Source organism: Ixodes scapularis, unplaced genomic scaffold (assembly GCF_016920785.2).
Source record: "Ixodes scapularis isolate PalLabHiFi unplaced genomic scaffold, ASM1692078v2 PGA_scaffold12__126_contigs__length_90152505, whole genome shotgun sequence".
Taxonomy (NCBI): Eukaryota; Metazoa; Arthropoda; class Arachnida; order Ixodida; family Ixodidae; genus Ixodes; species Ixodes scapularis.
Window position 1 is genome coordinate 40,699,378 of NW_024609838.1, and position 23,276 is coordinate 40,722,653.

Below are 23,276 nucleotides of genomic sequence, written 5' to 3' on the forward strand. Positions count from 1 at the left end.
CCCAGAACGGAAGTGCGCTCGAAGCACCACCACCGCGGCGTGACGTTAGAGTTGAGTTGGTGACCGAGAGTTCGGTTGCACGTCAAGAACTTCACTGAAACGCAAAATCCCTTTCAAGGCGTCTACGGTTTTGGGAGTATTTGCGGCTGTCCTTGTAAACGGCCTGTGAGGAAGGTCATCGAATTGTAACCGGATTACAAGCCCCGTAATCTTCTCTCTCTTTTTTTTTTTAACGACCTTGGGGCATATTTGTTTCTTTTTGGATCTCGATTATCCAATACGTAAGCACACGGATACGATTTTGAGCGAAGCACCTGTTTTCGAGTATCGGGAACATCTTGCATTTCTGACGTCAATTCGAAGAGGTGATTGTGCTAACTGCAAAACAAAACAAGCGTAAACAGTCAAACCTTAAAAAAACAATATATATATATACGATTTTTTTTTCTTGCGTTTGCCTGGTGTTTACGGGTTCCATGGGCAAACTCACTCATTTATGGAGAATCGGTGTCATTACAGGATGATGTCACAGATCGGTGACACAACCTTGCGGCTGATTCGAGTAATTATCTTGTCCTTACGTTTAGACAGAGCTTTCTCTGTTATTTCGAACAAGTACGTCAGCTGCCAATGGCCATCCGACTTCGCCGCTGTAGATCAGAAAATTTGTCAGTGCAACAGGACGCGGGCAGCCTGGGGGCTGTATCTCGCAGTACTGGTTGATCGTCGAACACAAACTGGTACGGCCCGCATGCGCAACCTCTAGTCACACACAACTAAAAAAACACGGGGCTTATTATCTTCGCGCTTTTTGCTTTGTCATTCCTCCCGCTGCCTTTTTTTCGACAAATGCCGGAATGCGGTGAGCAAGTCGTCTGCTTCTTGCGCAGGAGTTGCGGTGACGTCACAACGATGCCGAGCTCTGATTGGCTCTGATTGGAAAGCTAGTTCGTAGACCCCAGTGCCAGATAGCTTGAGCTCTACCAACAATTTTTTTTTTAATCAGCCAATAACAGCTCGGTCTTCTCCCTTCATCGCAGCCCCTGTGCAAAAAGCAGACTAACTTGCGCTCGGGATACACCCTTTTCAAAAGTCAACCAGGCAACATTGGCAGCCGCCATTGCTCGGACACAAAGCGCGTGATTGGATCCGAGTCCTCGCCGAAAGCTGACGTCACACTCGTGTCCAATACACGCTCAGAGCACGTGATCTAGCAATGGCGGCCAGGCGTTGGCGCGGATTTTTGAAAAGGGGCCCAATACATTGGCCTAGGGTGCCTTCATGTGCGCTTTGCTTTGGGTGGAGACATCTCGCCATTTTGTCCCACACTTTTATTTTTATTTTTTGTTCAGAAGCGCGTGAAAGAGCGTGTCTCTGCACGCGTTTCTGGCTCTGACTGTGCTATGGCGACATTTTGTTTTCGTCGATTTCTTTGTATTTTACCCGTGAGCGCGTTCTGTCGGCACCGGGTACTACAAAGGGTGGCATCACCCTAAACAGAAGGACATTGAGGCACCCTACATTGGCCTCGGAGCGACAATAAGATATGCCTGTGTGCAGTGTGTGAATAGTAGTTCGATCGATGCCTGAAGCGCGTCTTCGACTGGCGTGTTTAGCGCTCTAGTACGCCCATGCGTCGAAAGTGTTCCCAAAGTGGCAACAAATGACGCCGCGAAAGCTAGAGTGTCACGCGATCGGATGTCGCGATCCTGGTGGTTGTTCGTAGACATTCCGGTAAAACGAGCATGAGCAAAGGCCAGTGTCGCCGTCGTCGCTGCGTCGCAACTCCTCTCTTCCGGAGCTTCCGTGCACTATAAAGCTGGAGAGCGAGTGAGCGACCTGCAACAGAACAGGCGTCTGTTGCGTGCACCACCGCCGCTGTGACTGTTATTATAATGTACGCTAGAGGTTCAAATGGCGCTTGTGTGCTGCGGTATTTTGAAGCAGACAGCAATCAGTCGAAAATTGAATTCTGGTAATGCATTTCTACGGGAAAAAGTAAGTGCATTTTCTTCCTTCGCTCGATTATAAGGGCAAGTATCCCGAATACTTCGTACGTACTAGGTAGCTTGGAACATTTCTCAGTCATGCAGACGAAATAATTGCTCAGTTACGGCGTTTGTATTTTAAATTCAGCGCATTAAAAACGGTACTAAAACGGCTTCGCGCATGTATTTATGTGCACTGTCGGGCACTGTTAGAGCGAACACGAAGTCGGCGCTTTTCAGCATGGGGGATATACAGTACGTGCCAAACGAACGAAGGACATCAGGAAAACTAAGAGAGACGGCAAGAGCTGCGCAGTAACACTGGATCAGTAACTGCCTGTGCATGTACAATAAAAATAAATTAAAGGCCACGTAATACAGTCCAATTTACAATAGGTCAGCTTTATTCTTTTTGCTCCGCGAAGATGCTTGTTCTACGTTCAAAACACCACCCGCACGCACGAAATCTTTGAGAACAAGCGCATCATAAAAGATGCTCGGCATAAAAAATAATAAAAAAAGTACACCTTTCACAGCCAACGTACTTTATTCTTTACGGTTTTAACCGCTCGTAGAGATGCAAGGCGTGGTTATTTTCATATTCCTTTCGATTGTTATTTTGTTTAGAATCGTCACCTGTTTTTCCACACCCACTGGGGAACAAACGCTTGGGCCTGAGATATGGCGAAGTTAAACATCGTCCACTGACGAGGAAAAATACGCAAACTAAGGCGATTACACTTTTACAATGTCAATAAAGGTACATACCCTTCAGTACATCCCAAATAACAAAAGTGTCTCCTGTTATTTTCCGGCGAAGAGACAAAATGCACGCGCCTTTTCCCACAGGAATGCACACGGGCACCTCAAAGGTGGACTGGTTGCTGTCTGCTTCAATTTGCCTCCCGGAAGTCGCATAGACACTAGCGCCAGTTGAACCTCTAGCGTACCTTGTAATAACTATATGAGATCGTGACACTTGAATGACGTCATCAGACGGAAATTGGGGGATGACACCAGCCTTTAAACTGCAGGGAAGCTGAAGTGTAAAAATATGCAATCCCCTCGGTTGTTTGCCAAATGGAAGGAATTCCGCGGCACAAATCAATCTCACCAGATTGAAAGGAAGGTGTTTTCTTCTCGAAAGAGGAGAAAGGAAGGGGGGGGGGGGGGGAGGGGGGGAGTGCTAGTCCAGCTCTTTACATACATATCTGTTTGTGGATGCAACGACGGAAGCATCGGCGCATACACTTCTCTTCCCCCGCCTCAGTTACCCTCGCACCCGTCGAACTGGGGCAAGTGGCCGAGTAGCGGTGGGTAACGGAGCAGGCCAACAGCACAGGTGCACTCTCTCACACTCCACGTCAAGTCCTCTCTTTCCCCTCCCCTCTTTTCTTGACGTCCTTCTTTTTTCTTATTTCTGTCGGGCTGTCTCTTCAGTCGTCGCGCATAAAATCGGAGGCCGCAAGTTCAGCGCCTTCCCAAAAACGAAACGACCGCGACCCAGCGCAGCACCACAATCCTCTAATTCTTTCTCTCAAGAACTTCCCCTCACTCACACACACACACACACACCTGAATCGGAGTTTACTCAGTGAGGACGGGAAAACGCCGTCTTCCGCGTCGTCCTCTTTTGTCTCACGAGACCCGTCCGTCTCGGTTTCGTTCGTCGTGGCACCTTCTCGCATCTTAAATAAAAATAATAAAAAAAAAAATAAAAAAAAAGGAACAGAAATATTGGTTTGTTCTTCTTTCCATAGCGTTTCCCCTCACCCTCCCGCGTCTTTCGTCTTTGTTGCTGCCTTCACCTCCTTTTTTTTTCGGAGGTGAGGGCGAGCGCACCTTCCCTCGCCCTTCTGACCTGGACCGTTGGATCTTGCCTGAAGACCAGTCCTCCGGTTGCTTCTAGGACGTTCGGTCACAGCCATCGGGATGTGCTTCGCCTTCTGGTAGAAGACTCGTGGTCGCTCCTCCGTTCAACTGTCCTCAACGCTGCTCCTCCCGGTTTCTTGTGTTACCCCCTGTGCAAAGGCCTCCCCCCTTGGATTGCAGTGGTTGCCTGTGCGTTTGAGGCCACAAACGTATTGGATCATGTCTTTCTGGACCATGTCGCTGGAGAACGTCAACGACGCCACTGCGGCGTCTGTGAGGACCTGTCCCGACGACGATGCTGAGGTACGTTGAAGGCTTTCTTCCCGTCTTTCCCTGAACGCGCCCAGATTTTTTTTCTGTATTTTGTTGTTGCCAAAAGTAGTGTCGGGTAGACGCGTCGTCGTAGTCATCTGGCGGCCTCTGCGAAACTTCCAGTTCCTCAACTACTGTCACCGCCGCCCCGGACCTCAGAGTCGTCGTCTGCAAACTGGTGATTAGCACAATTGGCTGATCCTGAGGGTAATCACCAATCGCCACAATGGCTATACGTTTATATGAATGCGGCAGGTAGCGCATCAAATTGAGAGGAGACCAATCACACCATCTCAATCAATCATACTCGCTCTCTCTCTCTGTCTCTCCCTTAACCCCCTCCCCCTCGCTCTCTCCCCCCCCCCCCCCCCCCATTCCCCGGTCCCCTTTCCTCTTCATCCAATTATTGTCGTCCAATCTGGATTCGATGCGTTATTGTCGCATCCACATTCAATCAGCCAATGGCTGAATCTTTCTTTCTTCGACACCTAGCCATCTCATTGGCTGTGGTATGATAAGATGTTTGGACACGCTACGCGTTGTTTTAAAGTTACCGGTCACTGTAACCTGAAGGGGTCATTTTTTTCGCACAGACTACGATGATGCCCTGTGACCGTCTGCTTATAGAAGAGAAAAAAACACACACACACACACACACACACACATCCAGTTTGAGAGCGTCGATCGACTGATCCTGAAGCCGAGGTTGCACCGCTACTACGTCATGCAGACACTGTCTGGAGACATGTTCGAAAACTTAGGCTAGGTGGCGCAAGCTACCGCCCGTTACAAAGGGTATAGCCATTAACAACCATCCATCCATCCGAAGCGAACGTGCTTCGAACATGCGTGAGGCCTGTCCGGAGACAAATCTGTCGTCATCTCAGCAGCAAACACCGCGTCTTTTGTCTGACGTACGCGCTGTGGGAGATTACGGTAGCTGTCCTATTCATTGAACAAATGAGGCTTTGATGCGAGGCGTTTTGTTCTGTCATGCGAAACATGCACGTGAGTCCGACGCTGCGGCGCAGAGCGTCGTGGTTGGTTGAACGAGAGTTGTTCTACTCTCCCGACCACTTGTAGTAACGCGCTCACACCAAAACACACGTGCTCTTATTTTTTTTTCTCTATGTAAAAGTGAACAGGGGGCGCGAATCGGATACGCATTATTCACCCTTATACATTATTCGCTCTAACGTCTCCATTCATTCGGCGCATCTTGGTATCGGTATGTCCGACTCTTCGTTGGGACGGCAGCTTTTGTTTCGACATTTTGTTTTGGATTACCCATTTTCACGATTGATTCAATAAGGAATGCGCTAGGGTACCTGCCTTACAAATAATTAAAAAAAAAATTAAAAGAGCGAGTGGAGATGCTGAGACTTCTACTCGAACCCTTTTACGCTTTCCACTTTTCCCCCGCTTCCTCCTCTCCCCTCCTACCCTGTCCACCGTTGCCTATTTTCTCCTCCCCCAGCGTGAGGAGGATCTTCTGCCTTGCAGCATTCATGTCTCGCTTGTCGTCATACAACTAGATCGTTTCGATTCTGTCTTGTTTTTGCTCCAAGGTGGTTGAGTGACCATCGTTCGTCTATGGGCCAACGCGCTGTATAGGAAACAAGCCCGCACGAGGTGTGCGAAAACGCGCAGTTCCCGCATGAGGTGTGGGCACTGCGCATGCGCCCTGCCAACACATTGCCACCGCTGCCTCGTGACTTCAGTGCCGCGCCCGCGTTCAATGAGCAGCGCGGCTGCATTGTCAAATTACTCGGGGCGAAGGTTTAAAAACAATTGAACAAATTACTGGTAAAAGTTAGTGATTCGAGTAGTGAAATTACTCGTCACACACGTTCTAGCTCCCAAATACATATTTGTTGAGCGTTATTTACGCAATAACACGAAATAAACGAACCGATATTTTTAAATACTGTGTTGTTATTGTAATATGTGAGTTCTGCTGTTGAATGAGCCGCACTTTCGAACGACTCTTCAACGGGAACAGTATATGTGAATGACTATTTTTGGCATCGTGTATCGTGACAATCTGTCGCTGAATTTATCCGCGCAAAAACTTAATTTGAGTCGAATGTCCACGCGTCAGGTTCGCCGTACGCAGAGTTCTATTGCTATACCAGCGTTGTTACAGGACACTTTTGTCATCGGAGGTTCGACTGAAATATATTCACGCAATCTTGTTTACGGCGGTGCTTTTGAACTTGCTGTCATCGCAATCCGGCTGAGGTGTTCATTAGGTTGAAAGAACCAATTTGCCTGGACGCTCCTATTTGGCTAAATTTCCAATTGTGGCTAATCTTCGGTTCACGCTACGTCACAGCCCTCGCGGCCTTGGATTGGCTCCGATGCCATCGGAGCCAATCCAAGGCCGTGTGAGTGCCACGTGACCTTGGGGACGGGACACAGCGACGCGCGGAAAGTGACTGCGTCCACAGAACGCGATTGGCCGAAAAAATCCCAGGAGACCTCGCGGCGAAAGGAATCGTTCAAATGTATACAGCCGCGCCGACTCGAACTTTTTGTATCTCCTAGAAGAGGCACGATTCATTTTCGCTTATATTTAGGAGCTCAGAACGCACCAAAAAATAAAGCGAACACAGAAAGAGGGTACCGCATACCGTCTTGCTTTCCATCTGGCTTCTCTGTCTTCTCGAATCACGAAATGTTAAACCAACTTCGTCTTCGATTCCTGGATAATCTCACGTATCGAAACGTCACAGTGCATCAAGCAGACTGAGGGGGCGCCGCATATTTCCGGAAAGGTCTATTTGGCTAAACGCCCAGTTTGGCTAGAATCTTCACTAGACCTCTCGCAAAACCGAAGCGATCCTTGCGGCGTAGTGCCGCACAAATCATCTTGGGTACCTTTTGGCCACCGTCTCGGTTTCGATTTCCCAACTTTAATTCACGAAGCTCCGTCACGATCAAACCCGGTGCACGCATTTTCGAATTTGTGACTTTCATGAAATTTATGGTGTTGCCTACCAATACGAATGGAATGATGGGACACGTTTTTGGGACTTTCGACGTACCAGAGTTTGTGCGCAGGTAAACAAATGACTAAGAAGAAGAGTACTGGGCCAATCATCCTTTTCCATCTTCCTAATGTCCTAGGCTTCTTTAATGATCCGTTACCTGAGAGGCTCATGCTGCACTCTGGTGGTAGCCAGGCAACCAGAAGGCTATGGGACGCGGCAGGCCCTACTCCTTTTCCTGGCTAAGTCCATAGGCAGGTCCTTACGGCCGCTAGAGGTCCCTATTTCAACGGGGCTCTCACGAAGATTAAGGGGTGCGATGGAAGCGAGCGCTGCCTTTATTTTCTCGTGGTGCTGAGATGCACGACTTTGTCAACGGTGCAATCGAAATCGAAACCATGCCACTCCTCTCCCCTACCAAAGAGATCCCATTATGCAACTCGCGGAGTGTTGCATGCAGGGATTTTTGGAAGTAGTCTATTCGGCCGCGTGCTCCAGTTTACGCCGAAACATCTCGGTTCGGCTGAATGGGTTGAGCCATAGCCTCCTGTATACTCGCAAAGCGTGGCAGTTCGATGACGGAGCCATAGAGTGCGCCCGGTCGCAGATTTGGAGCTCGAGGATCTGGTAGCACAGAGCATTTCTCGGGGAGTCTGGTATTCAGTGCACAGCTTTTGCAGTGGCGAGGGCCCGAAACTTGGTTTTCAAACCCGACGAGAAAAGAAGCGGTAGCCCGAGGAACACGAAAAGCACGAGCGGACATTTCATCGCTCGGGACACGTGTGTTTTGGCGTCTCGCCGCAGCGGGGCGCCCGTTACATGAGTCTTGTGGCGAAAGTGTATGAAGGCTCCCCAGACACTTGTAAAGACTCTTGTCTGCCGCTCTACCTTTTCACTTTCGGCGGCCGCGTCAAGTGATCTGCCAGGCTTTCTCAGTATAGAGGAGGCTACGGTTGAGCTGCAGTGGTGTTTAGCTATTGGCCACGTGCGCGACCGAAAGCGTCGCTGTGATCGTCCTTCCATGATTGGCCAAACAGACGCTCGCCAAGACGTCTTGAGTAGGATTATTTCTTTTCTCATCGACGGAAACAAAAGCAAAGTCAGGCTCTCAATTCTGGCGGTGTTCATCTAGTGATGTGATGAGTAGGCTTCCACGGTCCCTCTTACGCACCATCGAACTTGCCGCTCGCAACTAATAATAATCTTGGACATGACGTCAGGGGTAGGAAACGTTAAGAGGCCACCGAAACATCTCGTCGTCAATACGTATGTGGGAGTCGGCGCGCCCTGTGCATTGACATTTGGTCAGGCGGTTACGCGAGCATGTCCCCTTTGCAAGGTCGGCCGAACGGGTGGAAGTAACGGCCTGGAGGTTGTCTGTCGGGCGGGCGGCGTATGCTCGGGCCGTTGCTCCATCCAGCCGGCCGGCTGACACGCTGCTGGCTGTAGCAGGAGCGAGAATTCCAAACAGGTTTTGTCGGCCCGCCGGAATACGGTTCGCCGAGGAAGCGGAGGAGGGGGTCAGACGCGGAAGGCCGGAACGGCAGTAGTCGCCGCCGACGGGGTCGCCAGGGAACGACGACGCCGCCCGGTCGGCCGACGCTGCTCGCGTGTCGCGCGCGAGTCGTGTCCGACGTTTTCGGGCAGCGTGTGGCGACTCCACTGTTTGTGGCCTAGTCTCGGTACTGCGACGGACGCCGAATTTGTTTCGGCCGACCCGAATGTTGCTCGGGTCAGTATTCGGACCGTAGCAATGTCTGAGCATCGGGTCAGTGTTTGGGGTAGAAACATCGGGTCATTGTTCGCCACCACGAAACGATCGGGTGCAAACATCGGGCCCGTATGTGGACCTGGGAGTCTTCAGGTACAAACATCGGGTAAATATCTGAGCCCGAGCAGGGTTGGGGTTCAAACATCGGTTTTATATTTGCACCTGAGCGATGTTCAAGTACGGACATCAGGGCCGGCTTGCTATAATCAGCGTCTTAGCTGAGACTGTGTCAAAGAAAGCCTGCCAAGCTTGGGCCGCTCGAGCGACTGAGACTCGTCTTCGTGCTCCACTCCGAGCGTGCACCAGCTTCGGCAGTGTTTTTTCTCCAAGTCCATATTCGGACCGAGCAGTCACCAGTTCCGAACACCTGAGTAGTATTATAACTCGAACATTGTTCGGGTTCGAACATAGGGTCCATATTTCGCTCCGAGCAATTTTAGCGACCAAATAACGGGTTAATACTCAGACCCCAAGCAATGTTCGGTTCTAAAAACTGTGAACCGATATTTGAACCCGAGAAATGTTCAGGTACAAGCACCGAGTCATTATTCGAACGCTGCATTGTTGAGGTTCATGGTGTGCCTGTAACATTCATCGGGTCACAAGTGAGCATCACATTTGACATGTCTCATGGTTGTTACGAAAAGAAACAAACGGTGCCCATAGACAATAAAAACTTGTAGATATATCGCCGCGCTGTGCATATCTGAAGACACGGATGACGTCGCATAACCAGCGTCGAAGGCAACAAGATGCAAAGGGCGTGCATATAACCCGCTTTTGCATCCAAGTAAATAGTAAAAAGGGAGGCCACTAGCACAGGAATGGCTAAGGCCTGACGCAGCTATAGATGCCCTTGTAGGCGACACAACCACGGCATTTTGAACGGCGAAAGCTGCGGCGACGCATAACAAGCATTTCATTAATCTACAACAACTCGCTCGCTTGCAAGCCTACATTGAAGTCAACGGGCGCGGTGCTCCTTTGCCTGGCGTTTCCGGGACAACGGAACAAGGTAAGACAGAAAAAGAAAAAGAAAAATACAAAGGGAGAGATAGCTAAATAAATGTCCGGTAGCTTGACCCAGATAGGTGGAGGACTCTCCGCGACTTCCTCTATCGACGTGGTCTGACGTCCACGGCTCTTCCTTCCTCGTTGCGTTTCCGTTTGCCGAGGTTGCGTGGCCGGCTGACGTATGCCCGTAAGACCCGCGTCGAACTGCACTTTTCGTTATGCGACGGCCAAATTAAGGATCGTGGAGATTCAAACACCCTCAAGACAGCAAAATCGTGTACTTTCATAAAAGAAAAGAAAAGGAAAACAAAAGAGCTTGACTCGATGGTTGCTCGTACCGGCTACCGTGCGGGGATGTCGGCGTTGGCAGACGACGTACCTAATATAGGTGGCGGCTGATTAGGCTTAAGGGAACCGGTATAAGAGATCGTTTGACCACCGGGATCAAACGATCGTGTTTACAAGCAGGAGACGCCTTTTGCCTTCCAAGCGAGGAGGTGATTGGTAGCTTCGGTCAGGGCCGTACCCAGAAAAAAATTTCGGGGGGGGGGGGGGGGGGGGGTTTCGGGGACAACGGCGGCCATTTTGAAAGTGTCTATTGTCTTATTTTTGCCTATGAATCATGTGCATCGGTGGCATATAATGGAGAGTTGCAGCAAACCGGAGAACCGGTCCCGGTTTGGTACCTGGTAGCCGACCGGCGCCACTTCGCGTGCGCAGAGGTGGAGGTTAAAATCGGCTGGCTGCAAGTGCACCGACCAGGGCCGTACCCAGAAAAAAATTTCGGGGGGGGGGGGGGGGGGGGGGGGTCAGGACCCCCTAACCCCCCCCCCCCCCCCCCCTGGTTACGGCCCTGGCTTCGGTACACTGCAAGTACACATCGTGCTAAACGAGGTCTGCGAACACTGTCTAAAGCGAGCTTCTGTACTGTATACATGACGGTCGCATCGGCCAAACAAAAACTGTCTTTAGGCATGCTCGAAGTATACGTATGTATGGAGCAAAACATATGCTTCGAACAGGCGTGCCCGCAGGTGGAAACAGCGGAAGCTGTTTCCACTCTGTTTTGATTTGCTGCAGTATTACAGCAATATAACTTTTTCATTAACTAAAAATTCGAGCTGCTTTTGTTTGAGTACGGCGTGGTTTACATCAGCAATAGAAAGGGAAACTGTTCCGAAGAAATAATCTTGAGAGTCAATTTCTCTTCCACAGTGCTGCTCTCAGTCTCAGTCTTTGGGTGGATTGAAGAATCAATCATCCGGCCATGTGTTTTATATAGACGCTTTGCAGCAGCTGTGAATGGACGCCGCCATAACTGACCTTCAGTTTTTGTTTCCTCTTATTCCGTTCATTTCACTTGATCATTACCATAGCAGGTCAGGTTATTGCCATATTAGATTCAACTGTGTCCTTTTCTAAAGCATCGGCCTTTGTAGGGGATCGTCAACTACCGTTTCAGTTGCTCGGCATCTCGGTAAGACAAGAGAAGGTCAGCAATGGCGGCTGTAATTTGGCGCGTGTGTAAAGCGTCTATACTGGATCATATGATCAGGAATTACTACACGTGGTCAGTCGAGATCGTTATACAAGTGCGTCTACAAGAGAGAAAGGCAAAGAACACAACTTGCTCGCCACGGGCGCTGTGCTACATGTGACCGGAGTTTCCCGCAGAAGTTATTTTTCGGGATACGGAAACGGAACGAAATAGATTACGTGTTTTCACTGAAACAAGCGCAGCTTCCTCACCAGCCAAGAGGAAGAGTCATAGAGAGTCATGCGTCACTCGTTGCATGCCCTCAACCCAGCGTTGTGCATTTTCCTCTGACTTGATTTTGTTTGTTTGCTCGTTCGCCTCTTCTGCTTTATTTTTTTTTCCCCCTTTTTAACGCGAGACAAAATAACTCGAAAGCAGCGTTTGTTCCTCCGGATCAGTATCTTTATCTTTTTTTTGTTTGTGCTCTGCTTTGTTACGTTCACATCCTGCACCTGTTTTTTTTTTTTTTTTTCTTTTTCCCGGGTTTTTGTGACGGACTAGCCTTCCGTCTCCGTTTTCCGCTGCAGCCCTCGGGTTAGGTATGAGCTCCTTTTTTAAAGCGTCCTTCCGAAAAAAAAAAGGCTTCTATTTTTTGTGTTTTCTTTTTCTCGGGTAGTCAACTGCCGAGTTCGCGCACATTAAAATATTAAGAACAAAAAGAAACAAAAGTACATTTGAAAGGACGAGGAAGAATTAAAATTCCTCTTGCTCCGTAGCATTTACTGCAAAGGAGCGCCGGAAAGTGTATTTCACCTTCCCACCCAACATCATTGGTTTCGAAAAAAAAAAAAAAATACAGAGAAGAAAAACTTTGAAGAAACTTCCTCTTACTGTTTCTAGCCCTTTATCCTCGTGTTGACTGTTTTCTAAAGTTTCCTCTATCCTACGTGGATTCCTTATTCCGGATTTTTCTTTTAACTGGACGTGCTCGCAACACTCTTCTTTTTTCTGGAAAAGTGCGCGGGCCTTATTTCGCGCATGCATTGGAGGCGAGCGCTGTGTGAGCATTCGGCGAGGACTAATTTCCAATCACATGAGTTCGTGACTAAGAAATGGAGACTCCCACTCTTGCTTGGAGGGAATCGGTGGAGCCGGTGGGGCGAAAGCTCGCGCGCTGTACAGAACCCGACATCCCGTGTTCAATCTCCGCACGGACCGCACCTGCCCGTTCCAATCTAGACGAGCATCGATCGCATACAGCTAACCTTAAAGACGGGCCCCAGGCTAGCGGGGGTCTCTCATTAGGGAGTTTTCGTAGACCGCGCTGCGCCCTCCGCTAAGCGTTCCGCAACGAAGAAGTTGCTACCGCGCCTGCGCGCCGATAGCCTTGACTGTGGAGTTCCCGCTATCGTAGCGGGTTGCGGTGGGCCTTGCGGGACGGCGAAAACGATCTACGGAAACTCCCTATTTACAGCGAAGACGTCCGTTGCGGCGGACGACTTCCCTCTGTCTAGACGTCCACGCAACACAATTACGATTAATTTTGCAATGTTGCCCGATGAGGTTTCGACAGTGTCTACTATCAAAACGGGTGGATATAAAATCTTTTAAAGCGCGAAATGTTTTTTAGCACTACCCCCCCCCCCCCCCCCCTTCCCAATCCCGAAATTGGGTCCGTCCATCCGTCCATGCGCTTTCCGCTAAATTTAGCGGGAAATTGGCGTTTCGTGACGTTACGTCACTTATGCACCTTATGGAATTTGAAGGTACACGTGACATTTACTTCAACTCAGTTTCCCATCTAAATTTAGCGAGAAAATTCACGTCTTGTGGCCAAAATATTAATTCAGTTTCCCCGCTAAATTGAGCGGGAGATTGACGTCACCTTAGCGGAAAATTTTCATCTTGCGACCCAGACACCGATCCAGTTTCGCCGTTAAATTTAGCGGCGGAAACAGGCGTCACGTGACCTTATACGACCGTTCAGTTTCCCCGATAAATTTAGCGGGGAAATATACGTCACTTCATAACACCAATTTCCTCACCAACTCCCTATAATACATTTAATACACCATAGAACTTTAAAAATAAAGGTAGCTGCAAATTTTTTTTTCGTTTGTTTGTCGGGACAATAATTTTTTTTTTTTTCAGACAGCGCGGCATTCTTCACTGTGCGTAAGTCGGCTGCTTTTTTGGGTTTCTGGAAACAAAAGCCTTACAAGGGCACATTTTACCTTCTCAGATTCCGCGCACACAAAAATAAAGGAAAAAAGAAAAAAAGAAATTTATCTGCACGACATACGAACTTGCATGTCTAACTACAGGGCGCGCCAAAATCTGGGGCGATAGAGATGCCGGGAACAAGATAATCTCATAGGAAGACGATTTCGAGATAAGATCCTTCGAGTTTTTCTTCCTCGAGCAGCGGCCAAGTGTTGTGCGAACTCTCGGGTGAGCTCCACTTCGTCTTCGGTACGTAGAACTTCATACGTATATATCGAATCATGTTTAAATTACAGCCACCTTTTATTTTCCAGACATCAAAGAACACATTTTACACAGACACACACACGCGCACGCACGCACAGACACACACACACACACATGCAAAACAAGAAACAAACATTTGGTTCTCTACTAACTGGGGTAACCAGACGTCCCGTTTTGACCACGACAGTCCCGTTTTTGAGGTTCGCTTCTGCCGTCCCGTCTTTTTTGTCCCAATAAAGAATCATGTCCCGTTTTCGCAGAAGTGCATGGTTTCGAAATTGGCACAAAACGAGTTGAAGTAAACCGAAACGATGTGCAGTCGTTACAAGTATATTTTACAAAATAACTGTAGTTACTTCAACTTCAAAAAATATTCACGCAGAGTAAAATTTAGATAACTGTTCTTGCCCACAAACACTTTTTCTATGGCGAAGCCTTGTGTGTAAAATTTTTTTTCCCCAACGCCGTAAAACGGTGCCCCTGTCGTATAACTTTCTCAAAAGAATTGATCTCGTGTTTTCGATGATGCTTAGCAAGTTTCTAATTGGAACTATATATCTATTTTCACTAATTAAAAAGTTAATTAACAAATTATACTTTAGCCATCTGATCGTTACGACCTTGGCGGTTTAACTCACCTGCACAAACCGAATAAGTGTAGCTTTCACGGATTTTTTAAAAACAGATATGTAAAGCTTATAATAACAAAACAAAGAACGCGGTGCCGCGCTATCCGAACAGGACCCGAGAAAGGTCTCAGAAACGATACTCACTTCACGACGATCTGACGGAATCCGGCTTGTTTTGGGACACACTTCGAAGAAAGCTGCTTTTTTGCACAGCACCAAATCGCGAAAACCGGGAACATAGCCGGGAAGGCTTTTCGGAGATTATCTCAGCGAAAATAATCCTCGAAGGTCGTCGAACGGCCCGCGCCACGGACTGCTTGACGTTCGCTCTCTTCGTTCGTTTCCTACGAAGGCCGAGCAGGCTACAAGGCCTGGTATTCCCTGGTTCTCACAATGAAAGAAAACACACACAAAAAAAAGGGTAAAGCATCCTAAACAAGCAAATACAGGAAACATTGTTTTTTGCATTGTTCATACTCCACAGGAGGTAGTTCTTACACGATTTGGTTAACGGAGGAAGAAGCGATGCTCTTGGTGTTTGAAACGTGTACGTCATGATAAGATCGCTTATCACCCGGGTGAAAAATGCCGAGTCACCGGGCTGTAGAGGCATGCGCAGCGTCTGATATAGTAGGGGAACAGCGCATGCTCAGAAGGCGTTTCACAGCCCAGCACACAAAGATGGCAGCGCGCTGAAGGCGATTTTTGCAGGGGTCTATAGACCTTTTCCACAAGGGCGCCGCCATCTTGAAATGTCGTCACTTCCAGTATGGGCGAAAACATTGTTTTGCCGTCGCCACGCCAATAGAAGGCATTTAGGACATAAACCTAACCGTCACAGATTCTCGTTTTGGCTCCCCTCTATTTTTTTGCTAGTTACATTTTGAAACGTTTTATTATTTTGTCGTCGCCCAAACTGGAAGTGACGACAATTCAAGATGGCGGCGCCCCTGTGGAAAATGTCTATACTCTCTACATAACGGGAGAATTCAGCAATGCGCCGTAAAAAGCCGGCCTTTTTTTTATTACGGTTTTTGAGGGGAAAACGAGTATAGTAGGTGGTGTCGGCTCCGTTTAAAAGAAGCTGGACAAAGTGCAACATATAATTCGATCCCCTCGCCAATATTAGTAGAAGAAGCCCTCAGAACTCGACGTCGTTACGAGACAAGGCGTACGTTCTGTTCTCGCTTCCCTCCTGACCGCGATACCCCGTAGTAATTTCATAATTGTGCTATAGAGGCTCGCCTTCCTCCACAACGCCCAGGGTGTGTGTAGATCGGGTAGCCGTGCTCCGTTTATCGACCTATTTCGAGAAGCTCCTGCGAGTCGTCAGCCGCGCCTCCCGCCCGTGTGTCTAAGTGCGCGCCCTGCTGCACGCGGCTTCCGAAAATCGTGCGCCGAATTCGAGCCTCCGAAATAGACGACGCTGTATATGGAGCCCTCGCTCCGCGTGTCTTGTATACATCGGATGCGGCTGCAAATAGCGGCGGTTGCGCCATCAATGCGCCATCGATGCGCAACGCCGGGCAGGTATAGCATTGGGTAGGGTACAGAACGCACCACACAAATGGTGAGCGAGCGAGTGTTCCAATGCGGAGCTAAGTTTGTCTGCTTCTGGGTTCGTCTGCTTCGCGATGGCGCCAGAACGTCGAGCTGTTATTGGCTGACTGAAAACAAAATAGGGGGTAGACCAATCAGAACTCGGCGTCGTACTGACGTCACCTCAACCTCTGCTCAAGAAGCAGACGACTTGCTCTCCGCATACTGGTCTATCGGCGGCACATCGGAACGCAAGGAGGGGCGCGTCAATCAAAAGGAAAAATAAAAGAACGTAGAGAGAACGCGCGACAACAAGGATGCCATGCGCGCGGTCATTGGCTGAGGTCGAGAAAAACAAGGTGCTTACCGACACGAAGTGACCAGACGTCCTGTTTTGGCCGGGACAGTCTTGGTTTAGAGACTCACACCTGCCGTCCGGTCATTTTGTCCTAATAAAGCCAAAATGACCCGTTTTTGTGGAACTCACTCGCGAAATCAGCACCGAGCGAGTTAAGAAAACAAGAAATGCTTACTGATGACAGTGTATTAAAATGAACGCAGGATACAAATCTCATCACCAGTAGAGTACAATTTCAATCTTTTTTGCTGTGGATCCACTTGCTAATGCGGAGAGTTGCGGTGTTGCGCAAAGTTGCGGTGACGCCAGAAAGACAAGACGCCGAGCTCTGATAGGAAGGATAGTGGGTACCTCAAGGCAAGCTACCTTGAGGCTTACCCACTATCCTTCATTCAGAACCAATCAAAGCTTGGCGTTCTGACGTCATCACAACCCGTGCAAAAGAAGCAGACGAACTTGTGCTGCGTATAAGTCGTGCATGGAGCACTTGTCTATATTATAAAATTTGGCAGTGTGCGTTTTCGCGGTGAACTGAGTTGTAGCAGAGCTTTTTCCTATTGTCTCGCTTCGCCTCTCCCCCTTCGTTCAGCTTTCCCTCGATGTCCCGTTTTCTACTCTGACGAGAATGGTCACGCTACGGACAGGACAACAGTTGCAGGGTGTCTCGGATGAGCGGCCTGCAGGACGCGTTCGTTGCCTTCCACCGTGCTTGGTCTGCGCGTGCACGCTCGAGGCTCAAGATACGCCGAGGAGTCGTCGAAGGTATAGGAAGCTTGCACTGGAGATGGGACAATTAACCCGAAGGACCTTCTTCCCGTCATAATTCGTAAGTGGAGAGCAAGTTCGTCTGCTCCTTGTACAGAGGGTGTGCTGACGTCAGAGCGCCTGGCTCTGATTGGAAGGATGGTAGGTAGACGCAAAAGACTAGCTGCCTTTGTCTCTACCCAGTATCTTCCTCCAATCAGAGCGAGCGAGACCGTCGTCTGCTCCTCGCTCGGAGGGAGCAGTGGCGTGGCGTTCGAATGTCCGGCGTCGTCTGCCGCTCTTAAATGACAGTCTTGCCGTTTCCACGACTTTCGGAGATCCACCGGTTCCTTTGAGAAAGAGGAGAGGAAATTCCTCGGGAAGAGTACGTTGTTCTTACCGACTGACAACTTCCAAATGCGTTCCAGCAAGCGAGGAACCTAACTCGTTCGTCGTCTGCTTTAGTCAGAGGAGCAAACAGCTGAAGGGGTAGAGCTCTGTCGCCCAAAAAATCGCTCCAATTCACCGCGCTTCACCGCCTTCTCTCCTATACGTATGTGAGGATCCGCCTCTCATACGTTACGAGACCGTTTTCGAACGACTTTCTCGGCGAATAGTAGTAACGGTAGCGCTGCGGACCCGTGGTGTCGCGCGAATCTGTGAGTTTGCCATGTGCCTCATTAGCACGCGCTCTCGTGCGAAGAAGGCACCAGACGAAGCCACGATCTTGCGCGAAATAGGTTCGACAGAGCTGTGGAGAGTCGGAGACTATAGGGCCTTGACAATAGTCACTAGATCCTGGGAAAGTAGCGCCAATCTCCCCGTATTGTCGGCATTTCGGTTCATGGAATGAGCAGCTTCTCCTAAACCTCTCCACTCTTGTTGAGCCGATCTGAATTCACGGTGACAGGTTGCTTTATAAAAACATTTTTTTTTTTAATACAGGGCTTTCGTTATCTACACACCGGGGAAACAAGCGCACACGTTCGCATCGCCACCACGTGCGGCGTCGGTTCTTTGAAAGACGCCAGAGCAACAATACCATTGTAAGTTGTCTGTGGAGATAATCATGATCTATAAGTTTATTCCATTCACAGTGCCAAAGACGCTTTCATAGGCGAGGAATGCTTCCAGTGCGATGCAGGGGGGCAAAGACGGGAGCTGAACGTGGCAAATCCTTGGCGCTGACATCGGCGGTCTCAAGAACAAGCGCTAGAAAGAGAGGGACAGAAGAGCGGAAAAAGAAAACGGACGAAACGTTAGGCCATAATGGTTTCACTTTAATGAATAAAATTACAAGCGCTCGAGCAACTTCAACTCGTCGCGACAAAACAAACGGTTTGTTTTGTCGCGACCAGAGCCGTTTATTGAGAGAGTTTAGCCATACATTGGTTTGAATAGGCGAGCGTCTCGGGGCCAACCACAGGCCTCGAAACAGCCCCTAGCGGTGGTCGTGAGCTCTAGATTTGTGACACGACTAATTTAAGCCGTTTTAGCGTCGCTAGAGTGATACGGTTTAACTCTCGGTGACTGAAAACTTTGTGCATGTGATGTTTTAGTCACGCCAATATTCAAGTGTAGAATAAATGAACGCGCGCTCCAAACCAGGGCCGGCTTGCTAGAAACAGCGTCTCAGCTGAGACGGGGAAAGAAAGCACTGCCAAAGCCAGCGAACGAGCCGAGCGGGACTCCGCGTCTCAAGACGCTCGCGCGCCCCACCCTTTGCCCTGTCTTCTTTCAGCCAGTCTCGGGACGCTGTTCTAGCAAGCCGGCTCAGAGCGAACAAACATCAGCAGTGCAGACAAAGGCATGGGCACGAGCGCGTGGCTTTGGAAAGTGCCTCCTATGCACGGTTTCTCGTACAAACAAAAGCGTTTTGCTGAGCTAGGCTCAAACGCGCCTGTACCTTTGTCTTCACTGCCGACATTTGTGAGATGGAGTAGAGAGGCCGAGATTGAACGCTTCTATTTCACGCTTTGAATGTCGTTTGCAATATTCTGACGTCGCGGTTTCCTGATTGGTCGACGCTGTGTCACAAATTTAGTTTACGCTCTTAGCGTGGGGGGAATATTCGGCGCTGGCGGCAGCCTTTGCTCCGCCTATTGGCCAAACTCTCCCAATACACGGCTCTGGTCGCGACGAGTTGAAGTTGCTCGAGCGCTTGTAATTTTATTCATTAAAGTGAAACCATTATGCTTTCAACATTGTAAAACCCGAGACGTAGGACAAAAGGAGAAGAAAAAAGGGGACAACACAGACACAGGTCTGTGTTGTCCCCTTTTTTCTTCTCCTTTTGTCCTACGTCTCGGGTTAAAGGGGACAACACAGACACAGGTCTGTGTTGTCCCCTCGTTTTTCTTCTCCTTTTGTCCTACGTCTCGGGTTTTACAATGTTGAAAGTTCACCAGCTCGCTTGCATATTCTCTGTAATTTCTACGCATTATGCTTGTCCCATCACGCGAAAAGGTGTAGGCGTTGTGCCCGAAAGATGGCCATAAAAATACGACATCAAGCCCGTGCCGCTCAAGGTCAAAGCGGACGAGCCTCAGAAATAAAACACAAAGAAAGCCACAGTAACGCGGATGCTTCGTCACGGTAGCCGGCGGGGGCGCTCAAGGTCAAAACGGACGCGCCTCAGAAACAAAACGCACATAGAAGCACAGCAACGCAGGTGCATCGTCACGGAAGCCGTGGAGCTGGCGGGGACGCCCCGCCTGCTCAGTGGGAGAGCGTGATGTTATCGCAGGAGCGCCGTGTGAAAGAAGGAAGACGTGGCGCGCTGCTTGTAGGAATGCGCTGCGTGTCGGAATGCCTTTCGTATTCCTACACGTAAACAGTCTTAAGTGTCTTCATTGAATTTTTTTTTTATACAGTGCCCGATTCCGGTGTTTTTTTTTGTTTGTTTTTTTGCAAAGAAATCTAGAAAAGAATAAGATACAGACCTTACAGGTGTTATTTTGATGCTTCTTTGTACATATTAAGGCGTCGTTAGTGATATGGCCCCAGACCATCGGGACCGCCAACCGGGACCGCGGGTGTCCGCGTCTATGTCCCGCCGTTCCCCAGCCGCCCCAATGCATGGGTCCTTTCCTTCTTGATTATTATATTAGTAACCATACGCGCTCTGCAGCAGTTATGCATCGGCGCCCCGGTAGCCGACCTTCAGTTTTTGTTTCCTCTTATTTTGATCACTTCGCTCCATTATTACCACAGCAGGACATGTTATTGCCATTTTAGATTCGACTGTGTCCTCCTCCCCACCATCGGCCTCTGTGGAGGCTTGTCAAAGCCCGCTTCAGTGGCTTGGTACCACGGTAAGACAAAAATATAAGTTCAGCAATGGCGGCTGTAATCTGGCGCGTGTGCGAAGAGTCTATATGGTACGATGATGCTTCATAACGATCTTGGCCCGACTAGCTCAGAACGACCACTTCGAAACTTCGAAGATTTGAACGGACCGAAATGGAGATTGCCATGGTAACAGCCAATCACCTTGCTGCAGGTTTGGTCGTCTGGATCTGTTCTGTCCGGCTGGCAGGCAGGGAAGGCAATGACGCTGCATTTTCCAGGACCCAGTGACTTTAGCTTTGGCAACATCGCGCAATTAAAAGTTGATGCCGTGTATTGTCAGATTTTTTTTGTTCTTGTTGTTGCAGTCGGATATTTCGACTAGTCTATGGCGACTGCTTATTTTAATTAACGTGCATACCCGCACTTCGGTACAATGCTAAATCAGAATGAAATGGGACAGAGTGGGGAATCGACGCGGTCCATTCCTTGCAACGATGTTCTTGTACTTTCCACTTGTCCTCGCTTCCACCTTTCAACTTGCCCAAACACCACTCCTTTCGAAGTTTACGAGAGGAAGGTGGTAACAGGATTATCTTCCCTGCAGAAGACCGAGGTTGTACGACAAGTAATTTTTCTACGTAAATTTGGTAAGGTGAAGCAATCGTCGCAGTGTCCAGTCACTTGTGTGATGTAGACGAGCAGCGTGACCGAAGCCGAGTCCTTACGAAATTCGAGAACGCGCCGATGATGAACTGCGTCCGCCGACGCTGCGCGATGTCGTAACAGCGGCGTGTACACCCCGCGCTATAACGTTTTTCGGCCGCTTTCCTTCCTCCAGCGTGGTCGTGCAGCTTGAAAACACCGCGGCGAAGGCGTTGCATTATGGAAGTCGTAGGCGGGAGAACCGCCCGCACGCACGAACAGCAACGAGCCTCGTACGCCGTGAAAGTGGTGGTGCTCGGCCGCCACTGGCGGAAGTGGCGGCCAGCCGCGCACAGGAACACTTCCGCGTGAGCGGACCGGAACTGTATTGCCCGGCGGGGTCCCTTCGGCGCAATCCCTCCCGGAACACTCGTTCGAACCACCTCGTATGACTCAGAGCTTACGCGCGCTTCCGGGCAGTTTTATCTCTTCGCCTTTGCTCGACTGCACGACGGTGTAGACCCTGTTAGCGGGAGAAACTTTCTCCGTGATGCACTGATATTGATTAACGTTTTTGGGCTAGTCATAAGTTGTTGATGCACTGATATTGATCTTGTAAGTTGTAAGATGCACTGATATTGATTAACGTTTTTGGACTAGTTGTAATAGGAACAAAATGAGCGCGAAGACAAGGATATAGTAAAAGCTAACCTGCCCGTTATCTTTTCGTTTGTTCTCGTCTTCGCGCTGTTTTCGTTCTTATTAACTCACGCTGTAGATACGCCATACAAGAAGACAGCCTGCGGGCACTAGGGAGTTCTAGGGAACTGTTTTAGGGAACCCTCCTTTACAAACTGCGCATGCGCTACCGCAGAAGGCTCGCGCATGCGCAGTTCGTACCGGACAGCCCATCGTACCGTATCGGATGTGCGAAAACGGTTCCCAAAAACTCCCTAGTGTCTGAAGCGTGTTCCATCCTTGTATGGCGGTCCTGTCGAGCCATCGATATCTATGAAGCAAACATACTTTGAGCACGCTTCCGGCAAGGCTGCGGATAATGGGCCATAAGCAAAATTCTTGCCAGCTATCATCATCATGCCATTCAGAACCGCCCTATTGGAGTTTTATTTTTTTTTTTCACATCTTTGAGCTGTGGATGGAACGCATCTGTATTTAACTCGATTTTCACAATACTAGGGCAATCTATTTGTGCATTCAGCGGGCCGCTGTTTAGTTGCTTGGTTTAGCTGGTTAAAAAAAAGAAAAGAAAGTCGGCCCTCGATATTATGGAAAAGGAATTGTTAGCAACTAGGTTCAGCAGTGAACGGGGCCATCCAGTTCACTGCTTGTGAACTGGATGCCAGTTGCTGCTTCACTCTACTTGAAGGGTTCGTACTGGACTTGCAAACGTGTGGTCATAGTTTAGATCTACGACTCCCACTTTGCCGGGACCTATTTCTCGAGGGCGAATTATCTATACGGGAACCCCCCCCCCCCCCCCTTAATTGGCAGAAATTTGATTATCAATCATGAGTACACCAGATGGCGCTTTTATTTTTGCATATAAGACCATATAAGACGAATTAGACACGGGTGGGTGGGCTGGGTGCGAAAGCAACCAACCTTATATCTCAGGTGCAGACGACCTCCAGAGAACCACACAGGCCTCCCTTGAGTTACCTATGAGGTCACAAGAAGAAGGTTACAAGACTGGTGGAAAATGATCGACCTCCGGGGACATTAAACACTCAACCGTCCCCAGGCTTGCGCATGTACACAATTCAAGCCCGCCAGATCCAAATGGAATAGATGCACCCTCATCCTAATCCTCATCATCATGCTCATCACCATCATAGCTCTCAAGTCATCAACCCTGAGAAGGCGAAACGTACTGCGTCGAAAAAGCCTTTGGTGCTGTGACCGCTATATCATTACCTGAGGACTTTCGAAAGTTGTCGCCCTATATAGTTTGACTAACTTTCGAAAATGCCGTTATTCGTGCCCCCAGCGAGACCCAAAAATACCCCTAGCAACGACAAATGAAAATCGGGCGACAGGCACTGGGACATCACGGGAGAGTTGCCAATCAACTTATTCAAGGATATCTTGGCTGGTCCTCTTGAAGCTCTGGAGGCCAGCAGCAAGCTGGAGTCTTACAC